The 21766-nt window shown below is 34.5% G+C and overlaps 1 protein-coding gene across 1 annotated transcript in view; it reads right to left on the minus strand.

The window, feature by feature from the left end:
- The window catches only part of LOC124223063 (monocarboxylate transporter 10), a 115063-nt gene that overhangs the window by 43475 nt on the left and 49822 nt on the right, over window positions 1-21766 (minus strand). The window lies entirely within an intron of this gene.

A 21766-nucleotide genomic window follows, 5' to 3' on the forward strand; every position in this document is an offset into this window, starting at 1 on the left:
ATCCTAGGTCAGGTTGGGATTCCGTCTCGTATTGTATATATATATATATATATATATACATATATATATATATAATATGGAGAATTCCATGCGATCCGAACGGACGTCTGGCTCTCGCTATTTTCGATTTTGTACAAAATTTTCTCTGCTACGCCGAAACACCGACGTGAATTGTTTCAAATTTTTTATTCAACTGGTTAATTATTTGTATAAATGTTGATCGAGTGATTTTCAAACGTATCTTTGTTCAAATTTTCAAAAACTGTATTTTCTTTTCGATACGTTTCCAGACCGAGTCCATGATGTGCTGTTTTTTTTTTTTTTTTTCTTTTTTAACATTCTTAATGTTTTTGGTCGAATAAAAAATTGTTCAAACGGCGTGCAAAAATCCACCGAATATTCTCGAAACTTTTATTTTTATCCTGAAACATTTTTAAACTGGTTTCATTATCAAGTTGATGAAAGAAAGTGAGAATGTAAGAAAAAATAGACGAAAACCGCTTCACAAACGGTGCTAAAAATGTTCTAAATCAAAAATACAACCTTTTAGAATTGTTGGGAAATTTTCAGACTCTTTGAACAATGTTTAAGTCGAACAAAAAAAATTAAAAGGCCCATCTTGTCCGGTCTTGAAATGATTGGAATTGAAAATTCAGTTCCTGATAATTTTTTGAAAGTATTGAAAAAAAAGTCCTTTTCAAAATCATTTAAAATATTTATAAATAATTGAGAAGTTGAATAAAAAGTCAGCCAAAAATTCGGGGTACTGTTTCAGAGTTGGGACAATTGCCGAAAATTATTTGAATAAAATTAGAAATGGCATGGAATTCCCTATATATGTATATTAGAAGCAAAGCTTCGAATATCAGAATTCAACGTCTTCTCGATTCGGGTAATTTACATGCATGCAATATTTGCTTCGAATAAAAACTCACTCGCTTTGATAAATATTGATTTACCTGATTCGAATTAATAATCATGAAATATCTTGTCAGAAAAGAAACGCAATTTATTTTGATAAGATTTGAAAAATTCATTCCTCGATACGAATCGTAAAATTTGTCACATCACAATTTAATGAATAATTTTTTGCCAAGCTGAGTTTATGTTTCTTAACTTGAGCGAAAAAGAAGGTTGAAGTTAAAAAAAAAAAAAAAAAACAAAGGAAACATTGACGAAATTTCAAGCGTAAGAAAAAATTCTGAAAATTGTTTAAATTTCGATTAGAAAAATAGAAGGTATTGAGATTAATTTCATACGGATATTATGTGCGCCCGGATTATTCGGCAGTTATTGGTTTCTCGTAGTTCGATTATTTCGGCCTTTACCAAGCAATTAGTCGAGTCAACATATTTGGAGAGTGTCTTAGTCACCGGCTAATTAGAGCGAGATGAGAGGAACTATTATGGAGTTGTAAATTACAGCGTTTGGCTGTCCCAGAAGCAGCAGAATCGGGATCAGAGCTACCGAGTTGAATAACGGAATGAAAAAAAAAGGTGTAGAAAAAAAAAAAAAACCAAGACGGAGCAAATTGATTGGCGGTTTTTTTATTTTTTTTTTTTGATCGCTGATTTAAAACTGGTTCAAAACACAACAGCGCGTGTATAATAATCTTGTTGTTAATTAATTAACGCCCCGGCGCTTCGCGAAACGATTATAAAATCGACAAGCATTTGTATCGATAATAATAATAACAATTATAATGATAATAATGATGATGATGATGATGATGATGATGACGGTGGAAAAAGAATTGAGAAGAAAAAGATTTCAATAATCTCGACTATTACGTATTAAATAGTCGATATCAATGCGCAAATTATTATTCGGATCACAGCGTACGTAGAATAAAAATAGTTATATACATATATATATATATATACATACATATGTACGTATCGACGTGCTTGATGAAATTTTGACGGTCGCTCCGTGTTGTTTATTTATTTATTTATAATTCTTCTTGAAATTGAGAGGGTTCGTAGGTGCGAGAAATTTGAACAACGTGTTCTTTGATTCTCGATTCTTTTGAACTACGAAATTGTTTATACAATTAAACAGAGAATTTTTCAATTTACGTTCGCACTGCCGCAGAGGTTTAATTGAAGGAGCGATGTCTTTTATGAAAAGAATTTTTTGAACTTGGAAAAAAACAGAAAAAAAAACAAAAATAAAAAATAAAAGTAACACTCGGACCTTCAAGTTCCTTGATGTTTACATCTCTTTGTTGAGATTATCGGCTATCATGGAATCTACTTTAATTTTTCTGATCGAAACTTTAGTACGAGGGATAAAAAATACAAACGAATAATTATACACAGGGTTGAATAATCTCGGGGATTATACGAAACATATTTTTTTTAAGCGTCGGTTCATGTTCTTGGAAATTTTCATTCCAGTAATTTTTCTCCGTTGTGGACCAAGAATCAAAATGTCGATGTTGAACGTTTTTTTTTTTTTGAATTTGAAATTATCATTACTAATCGATTATCATCGAACGAATCGAGACATTGGACGAGATTACGTGTGTAAAAATTTTATTTCATTTGTATTGGTAACCAAAAATAAGAAAAAAAAAAGTAGAAATCAATTCCGGATAGAGCATATATATATATATATATATATATATAGAGAGAGATACGTATAATAATAGCAGCTGCGGTATCGAGTCGTAAAAGCGAACGGCCTTAATAAGTACCGGCTACTACACAATCTATACAGAATAACGTCTTTCGAAATATCGTCAATACATATTTTTTTGCCACGAAAGTGAATATTTACGAGTGACAATAAACACAAAATTTCTCATTCAAAGCATCGAACGATTTTACTTTTTACCAGAAAAGGGAGTGGAAAAATTTGAAACACGCAAAAGTGTACTTGAATTTATTCTTGTGGTTAGATAAATCGCTAAAAATCAGCGTAAGGATTTTTTATATCTTTTTTTTTTTTTGCCTGTAATCCTTGTCGTAATTTGAAGAGCTTTTCGTAGCTCACTAATATAAATAATCGATATTCGATAACCGGGTAATAATAAAATAAATAAGAATGATCGATTTTTGGCCAATTTTAAATTGTTTAATTGAAGAGAGAGAGAGAGAGAGAGAGAGAGAGAGAGAGAGAGAGATAATCATCGGTTTATAAGGGTGATAATTAACCCAACTGATAACACTTGACGTAAATCTCAATTGATACTTAGATTTTTGTAAATTAAGCTTTTGTCATACTAGGATTCTTGGAAATATACAACGTCTCGATTATTCGCTGAGAAAAATTTCATTTGTTATGGTAACTAGAAAAATTCAGTAAGACAGGTATCGTTAGCAAAAAATTGTTTGAATATCGTTGGAATTACGAAAAACGAGGAACGCGTAAACGTTTTGCGCTATCGTCGATCCTTTTTTGCTAATTGCAACGAAAAATCAGTTTGTGAGGTTTACTCTACTTTTTTTTAGCTAAACAAGGCTTTAACGTCAATTTATCGTTGCACGAGCGTTAAATTATCGCAACAGTCGCAAGAAAATATAGCAACAGCGATCGTAACGAGAAAGAATAGTAACGGATACTAGAATTTCCGGTAACGGCTAGAAAACTAATTTTCATTTTCTACCCAGAACTATATTTCTCGATTGTGGTAAAAAAAAAAAAAAAAATGAAAAACAGTCAAGGACCGAGCGCTAACGGGAACTAAAAATTTCTCTCACTGTATCCAAAAACAATTCACGGGGTTGAAGATTGGCTTCTAAAGGGCGTAGAAACTGAGCTACTACATAATGACGCGATACGTGAAAGTGAACGACGAGTAAAAAAAAAAAAAAAAAAAGGGGGGGGAAATGTATTAAAAAAAAGCTGTTATTACAAGCAGGAGTAAAAGAGAGCCCGTCGAGCCGTCTCCTTTCCTTTTTTCGAATATCCTTCCCCCCGGCATTCTAGGATGTAAGGGTGGCCTAGGCAAGGTTAGGGGGGCTGGTAGTGTGTATTATATAAATGGCCGAAGGTCCTGCGTGCGATTATGCAAACTCGGTTGAACTCCGACAAAAGTTCCCTCATAAATGTCTCCGAGGTCGCGCTTCCGCGTTTATAACTCGCCCTTTCTTCGCTTCGCGAATATACGCGCGCACACACACACACATAGAGAGAGAGAGAGAGAGAAAAGGAGGAAAAGAGAGAGAGAGAGAGAGAGAGAGAGAGAGAGAGAGAGAGAGAGAGAGAGAAAAATTTTGCCCGATGCATAGATACCAGCGAAAATACACGTGTATGAAATAATAATGTACATATTTTGTATTATAATACCGTGTAGAGAATTTCTAGTTGTCGGTAACTTGGCTTCCTACTATATCTGCACTTCTTTTCTTCTCCCTCCGAGATCGACTCTCCTTTTTTCCCCTTTTTTTCCCAAATGTACGTATGTATGCTCAATCCGATTCGCCGACTCGTCGCCGATCCATAAAACTGATTTTATCGACGCTTTACGCATACGTATGAATGTTTCGTTAACTGAGATAAGCGGAATTATTCGAGCGAAGAATGGAACGCGAGGCGGCGAGGCTGTTTGTGAATTTGTTTATTCCTGTTTTTACCGAATCTCCACTCGACACTTTTCTCTTAGCTATGCTGAGAACGGTTTCAAAGTTCTGGTTCGAGTGGATATTTAATTTGACGAACGATTAAAGATGTGTCTCGGAGAATAATTCGGCGTTTTGGAACGTTTGGGGTAATTCCTGATTAACGGTAGGAATAAAAAGTTTCAAGTTGAATATAATGCAGAGCGAATTTATCGCGAGACGGTTTGAATTATTTTAGAGATGGGGGTTGAAGTTCCGAATTTGAAAACTTCCGAAAGGACGTAATTCCGAATTATTTGGTGGCGAAACTTGGGAGTAATCAAAGTCTGATGAAAAAAGGCTCAAAGTTTCGTAAAGCGAGATGCCAAAAATTCAAGTCACGACAGAGCAAAGTTCCGAAAACTAAAGTTCCGATAGAAGGAAAATTACAAAAAATAAAGTTTCGATAGCAGAAAATTCCGAAAATTAGAATATAATCGCACAGCGAAGTTTAATCAACGAGTTGGTGTAAAAAATGAGAAAAATCGGAAATCGGAATGTTCAGGTTTCCAAATGTAAAATGATCGAAAATAGAAAACAACGAAAGATCGAAGTGGTAAAATTTCACGGAAATGAATATCTTGGATCATTTGAAATTTCGGTGTTTCAGATTTTGTAATTTTCTCATTTTCGGAACTTTTTTTACTTCAACTTTGGCCACCGAAAAACCCGGAATTCGGCGCTTTCGGAACTTGTCAAATTGGGAATTTCAATCCATCCCCTTATTTCGGCGAAAGGTGAGTGAAAAAACATGACTTTGTGATAATTTTATTCCCTATTTTTTTAATCGACATATTTATAATACCGAATTCTCAAAGTTCCAAATTGTTGAGCTTCTCAGATTTCCGAACTCTAAACGCAACAAAATCGCTTCAAAGAAATTCGGGTCTACAAAAACCCGCGTTAAAATTCGGTATTTTCGTATCGCAGGGAGTAGATTTGCCTATGTCGTCAGGTTTTAGTAGATAAAAAAAAAAAAAAAAAAAAGTTATCAATGCAGCAGCGGCAGTCGTTACGCTCCGTTGAACCGCATCGAAATCCATCCGACAAGATCTTCAACGAGTAACTTTCTTATTACAAGTAAGCTGTGGAAGATTTAATATTCCAAAGAAAGTAAAAAAAAACGAAAAAGAATTGTTTTTTTTTTTTATCCCTTCGCAGAAGCTTTACGCGTAGTAAGAAAACTCCGCGTTTTTTCCCAACCCTCATAATCGTCCGGTTCAAAATTCATGAGTTTCGTTTCTGCACGAGGTAAGATAAAAAAAAAAAATATAATAACAATTAATCGAGCAATACGATGATGTATTTGTTCGCTATCGAAGCAAATCATCCCCCTTCGTTTCCAATAAAGTAAAAAAAAAAAAAAAAAAAAAAAAAGAAAACTCCGTATGGAAAGCGAAAAGGTAATTAAAGTAATGAATTGTTGATCCGTACAATAAATCGTTCCAGTCGTTTTCGTATTTTATTATTTCAATTTTTCGTTTTTTCTCTCGTAAATAAAACACCGTTTCAGCGATAAATCTAATTTCACTTTTGTAAAATTTTTAACGAATCGTTTCTAAGGCTGGAATCTCAAGTCTGCGACATCGCGTGGAATTTGTATGGAGAGAAATGGGATGAAGAAAGTCTGCTGGATGAAAGAAGAAGGGAGAAAAGAGAGAAAGAAACGCTTTGATGGAATAAAACGCCCGATCATCGTTGTATCAGGTCGAAGGCGTTAACCGGTGAAGTTAAAACATTGTGACACGACGATCTCTGAGGCTTGAGTGTCTTCCTGTCAGGTTTTTTAACTGCACCAGCTCAAACCGGCGACGCTAAAAGCTGATCGTCGCTTTTTGACCCGAAAATCTCTGCCGGCTTCCGGATGTTGTGGAAATTCGATCGTCGGTTCTGTTACACTTTTGGTGTAAAAATACACTTTTACGATCTCGTCTGCCTGAAATTCTTGACAATTTGTGTATAAAACGTGTTGGAAAAAAAAAAAATCGGGGAAAAGAATCGACGCGGTCTGTTTAGAGAATGGATAAAAGGGAATTGCGGTGGGTGAAAAAATCGAGGAAAATTTTTGGTATTTTGTAAATTGTCCAAGATTTGTAACTTACAAATTGCAAATAAAATTCCCAATTGAAACGACAATGAACTTAAAAAATACATGTGTACCTTGTAATTAGGATGAAATAAATTAGGAATTACATTTGTATTTTGAAATCGAGGTGAAACAAAATATTAATTATACTTCCGTATTGTAATTGAAATAAAATATAATATGACGTCTTCCTTGAATTCTCAAACAATTTTTGTTTAAAACGATTTCGAAAACACGGGAAAAAATAATTGATGTTGTTCCGAGGATAGATAAAGCTGAAAAGGTCGTAGGTAGAAAAATCGAGAAGATTCGTCGTGTTTGAAAATTTCCGGAATTTTTTGATTTCTCCAGAATTTGTAAATTACAAATCGATGATAAAATTACCAATTGCAACGAAAATAAAATAAATATTACGCGTGCAATTTGTAATTAGAATGAAATAAAGTAGGAATTACGTTTGCAATTTGTAATTGAAAGTAATGAAATCACGCAGCGTGATTGTATTTATGCGATTGCAAGAAGTTCGAATACAAATTACATTTGCATTTTGAAGTCCGGGTGAAATAAAATATTAATTACACATCTACGTAGTAATTAATTCCATTCGTGACATTACAAAATGTAAATCGAATCAAAGACGCTCGAATTTGAAAATTGCGATTGAATGAAAATCAATTGCAAACAGCTATAAAATATGCGATTTGTTTTCCATTTGCTCTAAATACAAAACACAAACGTGATTTGTAATTTATGTGTCGCTATAATTACAAAATTTTAATAAAACACAAAATTCAATTAATTACAAATTGTAACCAGGATGTCCGAAATATTGTCGAAAATTGGTACACTATTTATTTCAACTGCATTTACCGCCGATCGGAACCCGTTTCAAACGGGATTTGTGACTTGTTTTGTCAACGTGATTACAAAATCCGTAATCAAATTAAAAAAATCGCAATCGATTACAAATCGCAACTAGGAATTCCGAGATTGTCGAAAATATTGTCAAAAATTGGTAAATTTTCTTATACCGACAGCTTTTTCCTCGCTACGGAATTCGCTTCACCCCTTCTTATTTTTCCTACTCCTAAACTTTTTACCCCAACATTTTCAATCTCGTATCCTCAGTTTCCTAAATTTCCCCGTTTCCCAGGAATCTCACGTATCTCTGCAACAAATCCAACGTCTGTCTCCTCCGATTCGATAGTTTACCGGTAGAATCGGTTGGCTGTCTCTGGGCACTCTATAATACACCGTGTTAACCGAAGAGAGTGAGAGAGGGAGAGAGGTAGAGAGGGAGAGAGGGAGAGAGATTGAGGAGAAAAATGAGAGAGATGGGACAGCTGTTAACGAACATAAATACGATCCTCTGCTCTCCGCAGGACGGTTAAGCTTTCAGCTTGAAACTCGCTCCGGGCGGACAGCCGCATAACTTTCTCTTTCAATGCTGAGTAGGTGTACTATCATCGTAGCTATTCGGCATCCCCAAAACCCTCCTCCCCCCCCCCCCCCCCCCCGACTATTTTTCACCCCTCAAGTTTTCTTCATCCACTTTTGATCCCGACACGGAAGCTCTTACTCGTGTATTTATATTTATTATTATTACCCTTTTTGACATCTGTAATTTATTTTTATTATCATATATATTAGTACACTTACGTCTGTACACCGACGATGAGAAAAATTTTTACTACCGGTTACCGCTCGGTCCTTGACTAAATTTCATTTTTTTACCACAATCGAAAAAAATATAGTTCTAGGTAGAAAAAGGAAAATTAGTTTTCTAGCCGTTACCGGAAATTCTAGTATCCGTTAATATTCTTTCTCATTACGATCGCTGTTGCTAGATTTTCTTCCGACTGTTGCGAAAATTTAATGTTTGTGCAACGATAAATTGACGTCAAAGCCTTGTTTGACTAAAAAAGTAGAGTAAAACGAACGAACTGATTTTGCGTTGCAATTACCGAAAAAGGATCGACGATAGCGCAAAATTTTTAGGCGTACCTCGTATTTCGTAATTCCAACAATATTGAAACAGTTTTTTTAACGATATCTGTTTTACTCAATTTTTTACAGTTACTAAAACAAATGAAATTTTTCTCAGTGTATAAAGAGATCGCAATTTTGTGATAAAAGAAGAAAAATTTATTAATAAATCGTTTAGACAAGATTCTGACCACCTTCTCGTATGAGTTTAAACAGGTTTTCTGAGATCGTAGATTTTTCTTTTAATACCATAAAAATGGGTTGTATAGACAAACAAGAGGCGTTTTACAGCTTTGAAATATCGGCAAAGATAAAATTTCAAATGTAGTTGGATTTTGTGTTTGTTTTATGAAGAGTTCAAGTGTACAGAAACAGGATTTGATAGGAAAATCAGGAATTTTGTATAATTTATTGTTAGGCTTGAGCAAGCATAAAAATCGTAACTAAATCTGATACTGATGTGATATTTGAAGAATTGTTATAAACGATCAGGATCAGCTGATTCAGGATCGAAAATTATCATCTATCAATTTCATAATTAACGTCTATCGGATTTTTTGCCAAAATCGTAGTTCTCAAAAAATCTGCAGACAATTTATTTGCTCTTGTCTCAATATGAACTTTTAATAAATCGAATGAAAAAGAAAACTCTTTACAGTCCGATCAGTATTCAGACATATTGTATTATTATACTTTTTACCTCAACTGTACAACGTATTTCGTCATATTGAATTCCAAACTCTTTCATTAACACTTGAGATTTATGAAGGTACCCACCGAGCAATAATAAGTATCCCGCGGAAGTGAGGCAAGAGTATTAAGCAACGCTTGCAGCAGCCGCAGGGAAGTAAGAAGAATAAGAAGAAGAAGAAGAAGAAGAAGAAAAAAGAAAGAAGACGAAAAAGAGGAAAGGAGGATACATAAAAAGCCTGATTTAAGACTAATATTCTCATTTTACACGGCTCTGTTACAATCGCAAATGCGTTTTTACCCACCGTAGGTAAGAGTCGATCAGTTCAATCGATCAACGTCTTTCTCGAGGCGACGAGCTGTTGCTTTTTGACCGTATCAAATTGCCGTAATTGCAAAGATTTAACGGACATTTCTTTTTCTTTCGAGCAATTTTGATAATCTATTTTCAACTGCAAGTCGACGGTTTTTGTATCCACCAAAAAAATATAATTCCGACAAAAGTGTGCCGGTTAGAATCAAACCTAACCATTAATTCTAAATTCTACGATTTTTTCATTCGCTTTTTCCTTCCACTTTTTTTTTTTTTTTTTCACACTCATTCTCTCTACCGGATTTAATTCCCGTGTAACGTAGAGAGACGAATTAATTCCAGCTAAAAGCTTCAAGCTCCGATTGATAGGATGATTTACAGATACGCAAAATTCACTACTCTCGGCATTTCGATCCGAAATTCTTTTCATGCGAAAATCAGATCGCTTTTAAACTCACGATTTATATAATTCCTGGACTGGACAAAGTATTTTTCTGGATCGCGATCGATCGACTTTCATTATTCTAAGCTTTGAAGATAAAAGAAAAAAACAACGACGATTTTTCGCGAAGAGCAAAAACAGCACTCAACCACAATGCGTATAAAAAATACTTTTACTCTTGCGGTAAATATATATACATATATATCTATATATGAAAAATATACATGCATAATGTATAAATACCTGATATACCGAATTCAATTTTACAGCGTTAATCGTTACGGGCAGGTAATTGCCGGTTTTATAATGACATCATGTATACGAATTAAGTTGTACAATAAATCCGAATTAAAAAGATATTAACCACGGTAAAGTTTTTTTTTTTTTTTTTTTTCTTTTTTTTTTCATTAGCGTATAATTTGATCATCCAAGTCTTAGCAGGTGCCAAAGTTTTCAACTTGTAATTGCAACAACTTTAGCAAAATATAAGGAAAATTCATTTCCCGTAGGAATGATTAATAATTTCTCTTCGATGTATCGAATGAGAACGATTGTGTGAAAAGGTTCCAAAAAAAAAAAAAAAAAAAGAACAACGAAGTGCATTTATTTTCTAAAATCAATCGGTTGCGAGATATTATTTAAATTCATTTCGTATGCGATATTGTCAACATTGGCGAAATTTCCTCGAACAAGGGATAAAAAAAAAAAAATTAACGAATAACTCTGCATACATTAATAAAATTCTGAAATCATAATCATCATACTAAAAAAATTGTTTCCAAAACGTGTATCAATATTTGGATTCATATTATTCGAGGAACGCAATTTCAAAACTGACACGTTAGAAATTCAAAGAATACAAAAAGCGTTTGCTTGTCTAGAAAAATTCTTTCGTAGAGAGAAAAAGAGAGAGAGAGAGAGAGAGAGAGAGAGAAAAGAAACAAAAAAAAAAAAGAAAAAAAAAAGGAGCTGTAAAAATAATTTCTTTCTCTAATTTTATCATGTAGATTTGATATTATAATCGGTAGCAAAGGATGCGTGGGATGAAAATTACCAACTGGCCATATCTGTTTCACATCGGCATATGGTACGTTTCGAACCGTTATAAAAATACATCTCGAACTTTATATGCAGAGAATTGGTAGCTGCGTGTGTAATTCGAAAATAGTCTCGATCCTCCCTCCTGTGGCTTTTTAATACATGCTACAGGGAATAAAATCAACGGCCAGATGCACAAATTGGCACAATATTTATGCACCCGTGTTACATTCGTGATTTGTGAAATTGCAACGGTATAAGAAAAAAAAAAAAAAACATGCATTTTATATATACATATATATATATATTTGCCCCATGTCTGTACACAATATATTAATAAAACCAGCAACGATTTCATTTATATTTACACTTCTATTTTCTTTTTTTTTTTTTTTTTTACTGTCCTACGCGGCTGGATTCGCAAATTTTAATTGGCAGTCAACGTTGACGCAAATATAGAGCTTGTATAAAATTACACGCTGCGTTCGGTTTTTTTCCTGTTTTTTTCTGTCTTCGTTTTTGGTATGGAAAGAGAGAGAGAGAGAAAGAGAAAAAAAAAAAACCAAACGTATCGAAGAGAGGAAAAATAACTTTCTCCGTTTGTTATGTACGATTTAAACTGTGTATCAATATATATGCGGCATTCCGCGTCAAATCAGTAAACGGTTGACCGTGATTTTTTTTTAACCTTCGCCAAGGATTTTTTCCACGTTAGTGCGACCTGTGAAAAGCTACCAAAAAAAAAAAAAAAAAAATTTCACATTTTTTTTAATCACTCGTCTTTATCCTGTGATTTTTTAAAACCAACTCAAAAACATCCAAATTGATTTTTACGAAACAAGAAAAAGATAACATTTGGTTTCCGGAATGAAAAATTTTCACGAAAGATTCGATTTTTTTTTTTTTTTTTTAATCATTTTTTTTCCATTTCTTTAATCGTTTTTTTCTATTTCCATACCTATAAAAAATCTATGATAATTCATGAAGCATCTTCGACATGATTGACTGATTTTTTTTATTGCTTCTCTGGTTCTAAAATACACTCGAGATTTTTTGTTTATTCAAAATCTCGCAATGTTATTTATCATATATTTAAAACGTTTCATTTCGGAAACCAGCTTCTGTTTTTTTCTTGTTTCATGAAAATAAATTGTTTTTAAGATGAGTTTGAAAGATCGCAGGGTAAAAACGAGTGATAAAAAAAAAAAAGGACCGAATTTTTATCGAAGCTTTTCAGGGGTCGTACTAACTTGGGAAAAATCCTTGGTGAAATTAAATAATGCCGTGATAAAAACCGTTTGCCGAGTTGGCGTGGAACGCCCCATACATATGTGTTTAAGCTGCAACTGGATGACTGGTTGAAGTATATTACATGTAAAAACAGCATCGTTTATTCGTTTTTTCATAAACCTCACGCGATTCCTTTATACGAAGTTTCCGGAGCCAAGAAAATAAGCAGGAAATAAAAGGAGGAGAAAAAATGGAGAAAAATGGATGAAAAAAAAAAAAAAAAAAAAAAAAATTGAAAGAAAGGGCAATAAGAGAGAGTAGAATGTCAGAGGGAGGCAGACACTGAAGTTGGCCGACAGGAGCCTTCATCCTCCGATGAAACGAAGATGAATTAAACCCTGTCTCATTTTTTTTTCATACTTTGCGCCCGAGTTCGTCTCATGTTTTGTTGTACAACTTTTTTCACCCCTTCTGCTTGCAGTTTTTAATGAAAATAACGATGATGTATTCCACGAAATTTTATACGAAGTTGCAGATTTTTCTCTATTTCACTCGCAGAATTTGCATAGAAAAATATGTGAGACTCGGTGATGATGAATTATTTTTAAATTGGGAAAAAGAACAGATGTAATGAAGGTGGATATGAGATTGGAAAAAAAATTGTCACAATGAACGTAGATTGAGGCGGAAGGTTTCTAATCTAAAAATTTACAAAAATGTTCATAAACACTTGAAAAAAAAAAGATTAAAATTGAATCAAAGATTTCTATGTCTGCGTAATTTATAACGAAAATTATTTAAATCGATTGAAAATACGAAAGAGCAAATGAATATGAATAAGTCAGTTTAAAGTTTTTTAAGAAAATAGGTGAGAGTTTCGATTAGATTTACAGAAAAATTTTGAAAAGTTATAAAAAATCATCCGTGGAACGAAATCGAAGAAAAACGTGGAAAATATGCTGTCGGAATTTGTCGGAATGAGTAGAAATTCGAAGATTAAAAGGTTTTTGTAATTAGAACGACAAAAATGGATATTTTTGTGGCAAAAACGAAGAAGAAAATCTAAATACGATTCCATTTCATGCGAATTAATGTAACCATTTGGAATCTTATGATCAGTTTCTGATCTATCGATATAATTATTCGACATTCTTATCAGAATAAAAATTCGGTTGTAAAAGTAAAAACTTCTATTATTTAATTTTGCAAATAATGACAAAGGTTTGTTTTGATTCTGCTGATTCATTCATTCTTTCATGCGATAAAACGGAAAAGAAGGAACGAATAGAAAGAAAAGGGATCAGTTTCAATTGCGCGAAAGCCGCGACGAAAAAAATACCCAAGTTATCCTTGGCAGAAATTCGATGTTTTACGATATCTCGACTCGCCTTTTACGGCGCGATCAACCCTTATCACAAACGTCGTCCAACGATTTGTACCAGTTTCCGGAAACCTCGCGGCGATTCGAAACTCGGAAGACGATAAAAAAAAAGAGAGAAAAAAAAAAAAAAAAACTAATGAAAATAAAAAAATCGTTTCCGTGGAGTTAATCGCCTCGTTTCTAGGTTTGACTGATTCAGCAACGCGGAAAATGATAATACAAAGTTAGACAATATTGAAGTTAAAGAATTGAAGAATTGAACTTGAAATGAATAAAATGTTTAGATGGAAAGAGAGTGAAGATTTCTGAAACCTTGTGAAACGAACAAGGTTTAAGATTTCGTACGATTTTCATGGTTCTTGGAAAATTCGAATATACAGAAATGAAGATTTGAAAATTTTTAACAATACAAGTAACATGACTCCTTGATTTTATTTTCCAGAGCTTTGAGAAAATTCAATTTCGGAGAATTTTGGTGTGTGAAAATTGCGGTTTCTCGAACTCTCAGTAAAAGTAATGAAATTTTGGAATTTTGGATATCGGTTCAAAGTTCCATCGGCCTGTGTTTTCAGTTTTCGATGTTCTTTGATCTCCGCGGCTCGGATACTTCAGAGAATTATAAAATCTCGTTTCGAGCCCCGACGGTCTTTCCCGAAGGAGTGATAAAAGCGTCTTCGATACGTCCCACAGAAAACAAAAAAAAAAAAAAGAAAGAAAATGAAGAAATACTTGAAAGTGGGTAGAAAAAAAATTGTAGACATTCGTGTAAAATGGACGTTTTTTTTTCTTTATTTTGTCAAATGTAGAAACTTTTCGTATACACGCGGAAACTCGAAATGGTCTCTTGGAAGAATCGTCAGAAATCAAAGTCAAAGACATCATCGTAAGGCCTCCATAAATCGTCGAACTATTTCCAATGCAATCTGGATTCTACGGGATTGACGAGTAGATGGAAAAAAAAAAAAAATAAATAAATAAACCAGATCCGAAAACAATTCGAGTTTATTGACATCCTCTTAATTTTCAGATTCCAAACGTCTACCGACAATGTTTTTGATTCGATTTAAGCACGAATTTGTTATCGTGAAAATTTGATTCTCATAAGCTTGAAAATAATGCAATATGTTGGAAACTCTCGAGATTTGCGACAAAATTTATACTCGAAGTGATAAATTTCGTAAAAATAAATGAATTTGTCGTATGTTCATTACTATTATTATTATTATTATTACGTTAGGTGTACGAAAATTTACGAGTTTAGAAAAATATTGATTGAACAGATGCTTCACCTCGAGTCTGAGAGAGTTTAAAGAACCGTGTGAATTTTTGTAAGAAAATTCTTATTTCCTTTTTGCACCACGAATTGATTTGGACGTTGATTTTGCCTTAAAAGACCGTGTGGGTATTTACTCACGACTTTTATCACAAGCGAAACCTTCTTTACCCAGCGTCGGTAACTTGCCGACGCCAGTGAATCTCGAGCTGTGTGATCTGACGGAGTAGGAAAGGAAGAGATCGCGGTTCTGAGAATGGTCCAGATCATTGGTAGGGATGCTGCCCGAGGTGCGAGAGGAAGAAATCCTCAACGCGTGCTGCCAAAACGACTCACCGGCTTCTCCACGAAATCGAGAAACCTGCAGACGTCGATAACTCAGCGCTTGATGATAAATCGAAAATAATATTATTCTCCTGAATAATATTTGCTTGATGTGGTAAAATGAAGAGAATGGATTAATCGGAGAAAACGTTTCTTGTATGTTTTTTATTATTGAGAAGAAGAAAAAAAAAAGTGATTATGATTTATTGACGGAGTTTAGGTTTCCGGTCATGAGACGAAGAATAAAAAAAAAAAAAAATATTACATTGCTTTAACTATTTTGGTTCATATGTTTTTTTCTTTCTTCTCATTGAACAATATTTCATTTTAGTGTTACAAGATTCCAAGAATCGAACGATGAGAGAAAAGATTGATTAATATATGTTTCTATAACTGGGTATAACCTCTGATCGTTGGTGGACAAAAAAAAAAGTTATTCCGGTGCCACAGACTTGACAAAAGATTTAATTAATGCGTCGAAATAATTGAAAGCGCAGTAAATGCAAAATAAAAAAAAAAAATGATCAACCGAATTTAGAAAATCGCCTAATCAACTCTTTTAAAGATGGTCTGAAAATTGTTCAACTCACAAAAGAGTTTTACAAAAAATTGCCTCAACCACGAAACAATAAAACCAAAATGTAAATTAGACATAATCCAACGAATTATTCACAAAAGTGAGCTGAAAATTTTTGTCACGAGACGAAGAGAAGAAAAAAAAAAAAAAAAATGTAAATTAAATAACGAAACGATAAGTATAATCGGTGACTAATCGGCGTTGCCAACTGACTCCGAGCTGGGTCAAATTAATAACACACGGGGGCGTTCAATCCGTTGGACTTAAACTTTTCGGGGTTGAATACAAATCGTTTGATAACAGCGAGGGGTTCGATAAAAGCGAATTTAGAGGGTGTACAAATAATTAATTTCTGCAATCACCGCGTAACCGCGTTTATATAATCTCCTGCGGGCCTGAGCTTGGGAAATTAAGCTCCCTGCGTCGAGGATCGAGCTTTAAGGGATGTTTGCGCGAGAGCTTAAATCTAACGCGGCTTAATATTTAGCCGTTGCGAGGGGGTGATGGAGGGGCGGAAGGGGGCGAGGAAGGCAAAATTCCGGTCTCCCTCGCAAGGGCGACAAAGGGGGTTGTGGGGGGTTGTGGGGGGGGGGGGGGGGAGGGTGACACTTTAAAACGGCTGATCAAGTCCGTCTAATCCATCAGTGTTATCGGCTCGCACGCATAACGTAGATAAACCTCTGGTTGTACCCATTGGTTCACCTCATGCGTGAGTGATAGCGCTAATGACCGTTGCGCGCCTGTTTGCTTAGGTGGAACTTTACCTCCTCCCCCCCCCCTCCACTACTCCCCTCATTCCCGTCTATGCGGAAGTTACACAGCGCTCGATTCGCGATCCTCATTTAGAATGTTGACGAATTTATTCCGAGTCACCCCACCAAATCAACTATAAATAATTGAAAAACAATTCACAATTTTTTTCAGATTTTCATATCAACTGTAAAATTTAATTTAAAATACACGTTTTTCGGACACGTTCTTAGTATATATTTTACTGTAAGATTAATAATGTTCGAAAAGATCCATGAATGCGAGGTTCTAGTGAGCATTAGTGCTACTATCTGAGAAAAAATTCACATCATCACACCGGGTAATATAGACAATTGCATTTCTTATAAATAAAAAGAAAAGGTCAAATTTCCAGGGTGCGCAATTCGTCGAGATTGGTCGGTATGATGATGTGAATTTTTTCTCAGATAGTAGTATTAGTAGTCGCTTAATCTTCGCAATTACAGATTGATTCGAACATCGTCACTCTTATAATAAAATATATGCTGAGAATGTATCTGAAACAGGTGTATTTTAAACGGTGATATCCATCCATTTACAGGCACGGGTTAGAATTGGTATAAAAATCTGAAAGAATTATGAAATTGTTTTTGAATTATTTATAGTTGATTTGGGGGGGTGGTCTGAAATAAAATCATCAACACCCTAAGTAAGGATCACCCTAATATATATACACATATAATATTATTAGGGTATTAAAGAAAAAAATAATTTACGGTTTTCCGCTGTCGCACCCCTTAAAAAGTTTGTTTAAAAAATTCAAGAGGGAAAAAAAAAATATTTCGTTAGATGCAACGTGTCAACAACTGGTTAATTATTATCCTACCTACCGATTGTTGGTTGAATAGCCGTAAATTAAGACGTTCAGTGTTTTCCGAAAGATTAACGCTGTCGCGAATGGGTCAATTGCGAGCCATTTGATAGCTGATTTACCGCTTAGCTTGCAGTGCGTTGTGCAGGTTGAATAATATACGTTAGGTAATAGAAAGATAGAAAGCTCGGCCGTTCGCGAAGGGGTCAAGGGGATCAGCCGCTGCAGGGTGTGCAAAAAAGCAAAAGCCTAAAGGCGTGCGAAAAAAAAATAAAAGTAGAAGATAGAAGGGGGAGAGAAAAAGAGAGGGAGAGAGAGAGAGAGAATGCTTCACTTCGATACATTCCAAAATTGTTAAGAAAAAAAAAAAAAAAACCGACAGATTCGTTCGATTTCACTCTACGATGGTTGATTTCATTCGAACGATTATTTTCTAAAAACGAAACGAAATAAAAATATCTTGTTTTCTTTTATCGACTATAATCAGTAACGCTGCAATGTTGTGAAATTAAATATCTAACGATACCAATATTGTGAAGGAAAAAGTAGGCGGTGAATTTGTCAAAAATAGTCGTCAGTATAAAATCAGTAATGGCGAAGTAAAATCGAACGAATCTACTGTATTGTTAGAAATTTTCAAGCGATTTAACACGAAGCATCGATATCTGAGCTTTTCTTTATAATTTAAATATTTTTTTTTTCACCTGGTATTTTAAAAGATATCTCCGTTTCCTACGAATCTAATAATTTCATGGATTTGAAGAGTAGAATTAAGAAATGCCGTAGGCACGATTATATTTGCAAAATAATTATGCAGCGAAGAAGAAACAGTTTTATTTTTTTATTTTTGTTTTTTAATTCTCCTCTTCGATCACGCATGACTGAAACAATTTTGTGACACGATCAATGAAAAGTGTAATTGAGTTTTGGCCAATTTGCATCCTTCTTGAATTCAATCAAGTCGAAACGCTGCAATGACAATGTGTCATAAAAATCGTTTGGACGAAGAGGAGAGGGGGAGAAAAAAAATAAAAAAAATACACGCAAACGTCAAAAAGATCTTCACAGAGAAAAAAAAGAAGAGGGTGTATTGATCCTCCGTCGGTAAGGTGAAATTTTATTTACGCTGTCGGCAAGGTGGGTCTATAAACATTTTTCCAATGTAATTGTTATTTGAAAAATCTGAATAAATTTATCAGCACTCTCTTGGACCTATAGAATAGTTTCAAAGGGTTTTTTTTTCCTTACTTGCAACTTGGCTTGGTGAAAAAAAAAAAAAAAACCAAAGGTATAGTTATTTTTTGAAAAGATAGAATGACACTACGCCCTTAAGGATCTACGTTGCCGACGGAGGGTTGAAATTTATTACGGGATTCAAAAATTTATAGGGTGGGGAATGGGGAGTGAAAATCGGGGGAATAACAAGACGACGCCGAACAAGAGGGCCGGAAGGAAACCCGTTTTTCATCAGGGGGTTGATATTTTTTTTTCTTCCTCGGGTAATTGATTCACCCCTGGGATGACCACTCGTGGCTCGTGCAGTGAGCCACCAATCATCGTCCCCCGTATCACGGGTACTGGGGGTGACACACCAGTGACAAATCTGTCACTTTTTTGCCGTTTCGAAGGGATTTACAATAAGCCGGGTTCCCTCCCCCCCCATTTCTTGTCTCCTTTTTTACCCGTCGCTGCATCGAAGCTCCTTCTTAAGCGCTCGTCGCTTTGGCCGAATTACGGGGGTTACGTAAGAGGGTAGGGGGATGAAAAACGATGGAGAAGAACGTAAACACGAATTTGGGGGGTTGAGAAAAAATCCTGGGACGTATGTAATACGGGGATGTTCCACGCAGTCGAATTACTACAGTCGCAGGATTATCGTAGCTACGTAAAAAAAAAAAAAAAAATTTAACCCCCTTTTTACAACCCTTCAAAAATTTCCGTCAGGATTCTGTATCCTTTTTTTTTTAGATTTATGCAGCCTTAGTTGCATCGGTTAAAGCATTTTTATTGACTGGAAAAACAGAATAAAAAAAAAAAATTGGAGTCACTTAATTCTCATACCATTGGCAATTTATCAAGGTTTTGCTTTGAGGTGATTCTTTCCTTCTCTTTTTAGAGATTTACTCCAAGACTCGTAGAATTTTAGTGAAAAATTTCTACACAAAATATCGATCACCTTTTTTTTTTTTTCAAAATTCAATAATTAACGCGATCAATCAAGTGTTTTCAACTGACTAAACTCATTCTGAATGTTACTGGACAAAAGAATATTTCATTTCTGTTGGACAAATTGATGTAAATGAAAACAAAAAAAATTGCTAGAGGGAAGATTGAATAAATGGATAAATAGACGAAACAATTCAAAGAGAATAATAACAAAACTCGGCCTGTAATATTGGTAAAAATTTGAAAAAAGACTTCGAGACTGGCAGTGAATCGGGTTTCGTTTGACGTGGAATATGTTCGAGGTTGTTGAAAATTTTAATATCCAATTTGCACAAATTATTTCCTCCAGGAGTTGCAAATCCGCTTGAAGAGAGCTTTTCGGGTCGCCTGAGCGTGTTTTTACATCGCGTATAAAGACAAGACCGAGTGGATCACAATTCCTCTTTCCCTTGGAATTCATGATTCATAATTAATTTCAATCCAAACTTGTTATCGTATAAACGAACGAGGCCGTATAATACTTTTCTTATAAATTTCACGTCTTTCTCTCTGCCGGCAACGTGGGTGGACAGACAGACAGACATACTGGAAAAAAGTTTCTTCGTCGAGATCAAGATCCTGCGGTGGTCGGATAAAACGTGCTCGCATGTTATGCGGTAACTTTTAAAAATTGCTTTATATTACTACAGGTATTTAATGTGCATGCGGTGTCGTTGGCTTTCATAATTTTGCATCCATGTGCCTTTTTGGATCGGTGATTACGAATCTGAACTCGAAATTCAAAATTTCAAAATGGCGGATCCAATACGGCGGATGAAAGTTCAAAGAGTTATTTGATTTCGACAAAACTTTGAATTACATGGTTTTTTGAATCATTGATTACGAATCGCAACTCGAAAATCAACATGTCGAAATGGCGGATCCAATATGGCGGTTGAAAGTTGAAAAAGTTATTGGATTTCGATAAAACTTTAAGTTGGGTGGTTTTTGGGATCATTGATCACGAATCTGAACTCAAAATTCAAAATTTCAAAATGGCGGACAAACAAAAACAAGAAGAAAAATTTTGACGATATGTTGTGAAACTGTTTGGTGTGTATTAAGCTTGTGTAAAAATTAGCATTTCAATTTTCATAGTGGCTTAGCAGAAAACGCTTTTTTTCGTGAAAAAGTATGAATTTCGACCATTTTTTTACACGCAATATTTCTGTATTGAATAAATAATTCAGCCTTCTATCTTTTTTAGACTTCGGAATATTTCAAGGACCACGTGAAACCAAAAAACTCACACGAAAAAAAAAAATCACTGACAGAGAATATAATGCATGGGATAAAAAGATAATTAAAGTATTACAGGTAATAATAAAATTACTTATACATTGTCGGAATGATTCCGCAATTCAGAGAATATTTGAAAAATTCTCGAGGTATATGTGATAATTTATTTGTTCGTACGTAATAATGAATAATCGAGGATCCGGAATTTTTCAGACATTTTTTGTGGGGCAGAAAAGAGAGAGAGAGAGAGAGAGAGAGAGAGAGAGAGAGAGAGAGAGAGAAAAAAAAACAAACCCGTTGAAAATGATTTGTCAAAACTTCGATGAGGGTGTATAAAATCGGGTACGACAAAAGACATAAAAAATGTATGAGGCTTATTTCTGCTCAACCCTGCGTGCACAGGGACGAAGAAAATTGACGGAAGAGAAAGACTTAAGTGATTCGATGAGGGGTTCTGAACGAAATTCAAACGATGCGGGATAAGTCAAGATTTATTTAATACATATGAGGGTGAATATGTATAAAACATGAAAAAAAGAAAAATACGTCTATCCACGTAGGGAAGTCAATGTGAATTCGACCAACGTTTGATCCTCGCTATTTACGATTTTGTCGAAAATTTTTTCTGCAATTGTTCCAACTCTGAAACAGTGCCCTGAATTTTTTCAGATTTTTTCATCAAACCGTTCAATTATTTATAAATGTTCAAAGTGATTTTGAGAAGGACGTTTCTTTAAATTCTCAGAAACTTTTTTCCACTTTCATTTCCAAACGTTGA

This window comes from Neodiprion pinetum, chromosome 7 (genome assembly GCF_021155775.2).
Source record: "Neodiprion pinetum isolate iyNeoPine1 chromosome 7, iyNeoPine1.2, whole genome shotgun sequence".
Lineage (NCBI taxonomy): Eukaryota > Metazoa > Arthropoda > Insecta > Hymenoptera > Diprionidae > Neodiprion > Neodiprion pinetum.